Source organism: Eurypyga helias, unplaced genomic scaffold (genome assembly GCF_000690775.1).
Source record: "Eurypyga helias isolate BGI_N326 unplaced genomic scaffold, ASM69077v1 scaffold1894, whole genome shotgun sequence".
Classification (NCBI taxonomy): Eukaryota; Metazoa; Chordata; class Aves; order Eurypygiformes; family Eurypygidae; genus Eurypyga; species Eurypyga helias.
The window spans coordinates 23,457-30,292 of NW_010247998.1; positions in this window are offsets into that span (position 1 = coordinate 23,457).

Here is a 6,836-nt window from a genome sequence, read left to right on the forward strand (position 1 = left end):
GTGAATAGTAAGAGCTTCAAAGGCATAGCAAGGGGCCCTGGCTCACCAGCGGGTGCCAGCATGGGTCCTGCTGCCCCACGCTCCTCCCCGCTGGGGCCGCCCTGCCCACGCTGGGACGGAGCAGGACCCAGCACCGACCCCAAGACGGCATCCGGGAGGGCATGAGGCTTCGCGTGGGGTGAAGGGCACCTGCGGGTCTTGAATTGCTCCTGCGGCGTGTTGCCCGCCAAGTGTGTCCCCAGGCACAGGCAGCTGGAACACCTTACAACTGGGAGGGGTTTAGTAGTAAGGAAATACGTGCTCTGTAACTCCACCTCAAAAACTCTCTGTAAAGCAGGAACAGGAAGCATACAGTCTATTCCTTTCCAAATTAATTGCTATTATTTTGATTAAAACACATCATATAAATATTTGATTAAGAATGTGATTAAATCTTTCTTGCTCGTGAACTGTGACAACTTTAAAGTCTAACCTTTTATAGCTTGGCACCACATCATTATTTTGCTCATTAGCTACGTTTAATAATTCGATCTCATAATATGCTTTGCCATTTGGAACCTGCCTTTGTGTGCCAAGTTCAAATCGATGCTGTTAGTTATTTGTGCCACTGCAGATAATTAAACAAAAATTAAAAGCAATTTAACCTTGCAGTCTGGCTTCGGGTAGATGAGCGCTCGAGAAAGGGAGCGGATCACAGAGCACAAGCCAGCGGGGGTTCTTCTGCCGTTGGCTGTGTTGGTGCAAAGCCGGCCGGGAGCGGTGTGGGAAAGCGGAGGTGTCTCCTGGGGCAGCCGGGGAGCCTGCAGTAATTCAGAAAGTCCCTTTTCACCACATCAAGCTGCTGGGCATTGCAAACAGAGTGGGCAAACTGGCTGAGGGCTCTTCCATATAACACGGCAGGGTAAAATGGTGAGCGGTTGGATCTTTGGCACGCGGGAAGGGGAAGCAGAGGAGCTCCAGCTGAGGCTGACAAGGGGTCACCTCCAACGGGAGCAGTCTCCCACTCCCCTGGGACACATCTCCCAGGCGGTAAGGGTGCTGCTTTCCTACCCTGGCTCCTTCTGCTTGCTCCAGGCTGTTACTTTTGGATAGTGCTGTGCACTACAGGCTCCTCCTGTCCCTTTGCAGGATCAGGCCCTCGCAGGCTGTCTAGAGGCAGGAGGATGCCTCTGTCTCTCCCAGCTCCCTCTGAACAGCCAGAGCCCACTTTCCTAATTTAAACCACACACAAAAGCTTGCCTTACATGGTCATGGATGCTATTTTTAGGTTTGCCAATTAATCCAGCTCCGTTTGAGCTGGATTAGAAATCACATACCCCCTTAATTATAGGTGTATACACTCCAGACTGGCAGCTGTTTTGACATTCTCAGCTGGGAAATTTGCCCTAAACAGCCGCCCCCCTCCCCGAGCTGCGGCAGGATCGCGGGCTCAGGGCTGCCTGCCTTCGTGCCCATCTGCTGCGATGGCACCGCGCCTGCTTTCGGCGCGCTTGGACGCCTGCCCCAGGACACAGGTGCCAGGCAGCCATGAGCGGAGATGCGCAGACTACCTCTTCTTCCTCTTTTTTTTCCTTCCCTCCTCCCCCCCCCAGGAAAATCTCCCCTGTGTCCCCCAGGCCTTTTCTTTCAGCTGAAGACATCTGCCAGGAAGAGGAAGGCACCCGTGCCCGCCCTTTCATGGTGGTGTCCCCATTGAGGGCTGAGGGAAGTGTCTGCCCCACACGATGGGCAAGACGGCTGGCTCCTGGCATGGTGGGGCACCGAGCCCTCATGCAGGGCTGCCTGCCTGGCATGGCTCAAGCTCTCCACACCCAGCAGTGCCAGCCCATGTGAGGCTGCCCACGGCACCTCTCTGCACGCCCACAGCTAACATGCCATGCCATGGGGCTGCTACGCGCTCCCCAACCACGCAGAGGCACGCAGGCAGAGCTGGGGCCATAGGTGACCCCACGGCCGCTGCTCTGGGTGCTCAAAGGGCAGGACACTCTCCCAGGCAGGGCTCCTCTCTGGGGAAAGGGGAACCTGAGTGAGGAGCTGCTTTATTTATTTTAATGGGGGCAGGGGAGAGTTTAAAGATAAACGTCCATAGTGTTGCCCATTTCTAACACTGCCAGTGCAGCTGAATGGTGGGTTTCTGGTGAGAGCCTGTTGTGACCTAAAACAAAGAGGAAGAAAGGAAATTTCAGTGAGGGCTGCCCCTGGGATGGGGCCGTACCCAGCCCGGACAGAGGCAGGAGCTGTGCTCAGTCACTGAGGACGACCTCGCAGCACCTCCAAAGGTCCTGCGTGCCGGGGCAGAGGCAGGGCCTGGCGTCAGCCCCTGCGTGACAGAGTCCCGAGTCCCACCCGAGGAGCCAGGCCCAGCGCAGCTGCTGGAGCATCGCTGCTAATTGTGGCTCCAGGCCCGTGGCAGCCGGGGAAGGTTTGCAGCTGAGCCATACCTGAGCTGTGAGCTAATTCCCAGCAGCACTGGGTCAGCCTCGCTTACCGCGCAGCTCCGGCATCCTCCAAGGGAGGGTCCCTGCCTGTCCTGCTCTCAGTCCCTGTGGTGTAATGCCCGCCCATGGTTTAACGTCTCATTCCTTTTCTTCTTCCCTGGTAGCTGGAGGTTTGAAAATAGCTGGCATGAACGCTGTTTGATCTTAACACATGCTTTTATTTTTTGTTTCAGTGTAATAGTAAGTGATTTGGAGTCTCGTGAACAAAGCTCCCTGCTCACGTGAGCTCCACGACGCTTCCCTCCTCTCACTTCATGGCAGTGTCAGTAGCATTAGCACATGACAGTCTTGTGTCCTTTTCCTGACAACCTCACTGCAGCTTTTGGCTCCCTTTTAATTTTGTGCTTCCTAATCAGCTCCCCAAGGACCATCTCCATCAGGAGCCTGGCATTCCCTCCCAGGCAGAGGTGGCGATTCCCACACTGCAGGCAGCGGCTGTGCGGTTCAGGTGCTGATATCCCCCTCACTCACCTCCCTGCCACCCTCATCTGCCCACACACCCGCAGCCATGCGCTCTTTTTATCACCCCCTTGCAGGGGAAACATTGCCCCTCTTTTACAACCTGCTCGAGTCACTCCACATCCTCCTTGGTTAAGCTGGAGTCTGGCACGCTGCATCTTGTGGGACAGCTCACCAACCAGGCATAGGCACCCAAAGTAGTTTTCCATTGAAGCTGCAGCCATATACTCATCATATTTTCCGCTGTCCATTGGAAAAAAAAGGTGGAAATTGGAAAAAAGAGGTTAGTGTTAAGACTGCCAGTGCTGCTCTCGGAGAGGGAAAGGTTTAATGCTGCATCGGTACATCCAGCCCCTGCCTTCAACCAAAGACCTTCCCGGGCACAGGCGAGGTGGAGGGTGCTGCATAGAGATCTTCCTGCCCCAGACCTGCCCCAAGAGATGGATTATGAAGCCACAGGTGGTGATGAGGAAGGGAATGAGCTCCGTTCTCAAGTCAGCTCTTCAGCTGCATGGTGGGGAGAGGCCAGCTCTCCTGGTTGATGGTGACATCCCAAGGTTGCTGGAGGAGCCCCGGGCCACCCTGGGGCCCTGGCAGGAGGACCAGCATAGTATGCACACTGCTGCCACAGCTCCTTCTTCTCAACCAAGAGCTGGAAGGGAAACACGGATGGATTTCCCAGGCTTTGGTGCTGCTGGTCAGAGCAGCAATGCCCTGGCAGAGCGTCAGTCCCACCTGTGACTTTACAGAGCTGTTCGGAAAGAAACGTGGGTGTCTGGCAGGGGTTGAGAAGGGGAAAGTGGAGGTACCTGCTTTTATGGGATTTGGAAACTCATCAAAGCTTTGGTGGAGTTCTGGGGGAAGGCTTTGAGACCATCCTGGTGCGACCCACTGGCTCCAGGGTGTTGGGGCTGCCCCCTCCCCCTGCCCTGCTGCAGCTCTCTTTGGTGGGTGCTCTGCTTTACTTGCTCTTGGTGTCCACCAGATCAGGTGGGAGGTGATACCAGAGCCAACGGTACTGGTGCCATAAGCCCTGACCCCCACTGCTGCCGTGAGTCACGCTGCTGACACCAGCCCCTGTTCCGCCAGGCGGCAGAGCGAGCTAAAGCAGGAGGGTCTTGTGCCTGACAGTGGCCATCGCAGTGACTCACAGGGCAGCAATTCTGTCCATCCTCACCCGGCTGCTGCTGAGCCAGGGCATATCCACCGTGGATTCCTGAGGCTTTGCGTGCCACCCTCCCCGTGACCCCCCCAGCATGACACCGAAACCATCACCCAGAGGCAGTTGTCAGACAGCACTGTGAATCAGCCCAGGGTGTGAGGGGTTGTCACGGTGTCCTGTGTCCGGTGTCCCCACGCCCAGGGCTGAATCACCTGTGGAATAGCTCTGCCAGACAGCCCAAAGAAGGGTGACAAGCCAGAGGCTCCCTGGGCCGCCTGGTAGCTGCCCTCCAACGTGCCACCAGTGCCACCTGCGGTGTGCTTAAGGCACTGGGATCCTGCGTGGGTTGAGCAATCACAGGGGTGCCCGAAGACCACAGCCCAAGAGAGGGCAGGTCCCCTCGCCCATGCAGGTGAGGCCACTCCAGCAAAGGGATTTAAACAGGTAGAAGGGCAATTGCTCACCCAAACAGCAAATGTTCCTGGTCCCTGTTGAAGCCCCTGTTATGTCATGAACATTTCTGGGTGTATTGTTTCCATACATCCTAAAGCAATGTCTGGAAATGAGTAGCTTTGCAATGCAACTGGAGTTCCCTGGACTGCAGGGAGTGTTAGAAAAGACACACACAGAGGTGAGTCTTGATATTTATGTCCAAAGAGAAACCTAATTTGAATGTTTCCAAATTCAGACCTAATTGGCAAGATGAAGATGTTTTGTCCTGCCCGTCGATCCCCAGATACATGTGTACCTTACAGTCGTGTTTTCTAAGCAAGGGATCCACCTCCCCACCACGGGCAGCCAAGCTGCTGCCATTGCGAGCCCACCACTGCCGTGGGAGCAGGGGGTCTGCACCACTGGGGAGTCCCTTCCTGTAGCCCTGCCAGCCCTGGGGCAGCTCGTGCTGCAGCAGCTCTAGCCCAGGGCCTTAACATCCCTAAATGCATGCCAGAGAGAAAGGGAATAAACTTGAAAAGTCCTTTTTGCCTTCCCTCCAGGCTCTGAACTGATTAGCTGCTGTGGGGCCGTATCCAGGCACAAACCAAGAGCTTTGAGCCTCATCCCTGCTCCTCCACGGTGTCTCCTCGCTGTGCACAGCCCAGCCAGGATGGGAAGGGGGACCCAGGGGAGGACATGGGGACCTCTTTCCCACACACAGTCCATGTCTGGTCCCTGTTATGAGAAAATCAAGAAGGGGAAGTGAATTTAGAAATTTCTGCAGCAGCAACTGAACCGAGACCTGCTGAAAACCGATGGCCGGCCAGCCCTGCCGGGGGCAACCCCCCGGGAGAGCAGCACTGGGGAGCACCCAGCGCCATCCCAATCCCTCTCGTATGCTGCCAAGACAGTGAAGAAACCTCCCGTGAGATGAGAGAGGCCCCGCCAGCCCGCTCCGATGCCTTCGACTTCTCGCAATAGCCAGCGGGAACTGCAATTAACGTCTGCTGCAATTTCTTCATTATCATAATAACAGTGCTCAGCAAAATATACGGGAGACGTTGACGGTGACGCCCAGATGCTGGAACCATACGATGCCACATGGAAAATCATGGCGCGGTATAAAAACTAGGCTTTTATATGGTACAGCTGCCTCTGCATAATGCCCTTGTAATTTATCAGTGCACAGCATCTGGCTCTTCGCTGTCATTCGCCGACTTTCAGACAACCATAATCTCAAGTGTTTTAATAATAACACAGACCTGCCAGACAGGGGAGGAGGGAGGATGAGAAGGGGGTGGGGAGCAAAATTGGTCCTTTTGTGCTGTTCGTTCCAGATTAGAGGGGAAAACCAGAAAAAGGGTAAGTCTGGTGGGGACTGGGAGTGCTGCAGGGGCGGGAAGGGCGAGGGATGCTGGAGGAGGGGCTGGGTCCTGCAGGACCCTGCCCAAGGGGGCACATTGCAGAAGCCATGACTTTGGTATCCAGGCTTTGGAAGGGCTTCCAGGCATCGTCTCTTTCTGGGGTGAATTTCCCTTTGTAGGTTTAATGAAAACCATTCGGCCAAGCCTGCAATTTGAGCGTGTGTGCAGCAGTGGTGCAGGACACGGCGCGGGTGGCACCGTGGCAGAACTCGCTGGGGCTCAGCCGCCAGCCCTGGGGCCACGCAGGCTGACGGGACGATACAGGGTCCTGTGCTGGGGTCCCGGAGAAAAGATGCTAAAAGGGTTTAGATGCTAAAAGTGTGGTAAAACCACACTGCCAGGTCATTGCAAAGCTGTGCCAGTGTCAACCCACCCTCCACCACAGAGGATCTCTTGTGGCACATCCCTTCCCATGGCGGGCACTAGCAAGAGTGCCTGACCCGTGACACCTACAGCAGTTTTGGGGTCCCTTAGGGTGTGCACCCCAAACCTGGCATGCTGCAGGTGAGAAGAGCCAAAGATAAAAAGCGTTACAAGACTGGGAGCATGCAGTCTCTGCGTGGAGGACACACAGTTGCCTCCGTCATCTTCATCTCCCGGTGCATCGCCTGCGGAAAACTTCTGGGGTATGACTGAGCCCGGAGCGTGAGCGACTCGGCAGAGAGGCCCTGCAGGTGTGGGGCCAAAGCTGTGCTCCGCTTACACCGGTGTAAACCCACGGACACGGCTGGGGCTGGGTCACACACTCCAGGAGGAGTGATGGGGACCTGACAGGCATCCCCAGCACCCCCCGGGGCAGGGGCTGGGGCACTGCTGTGCCGTGGGGGGCTGGGGATGCCCGTCCGGTCCCCCTCACCC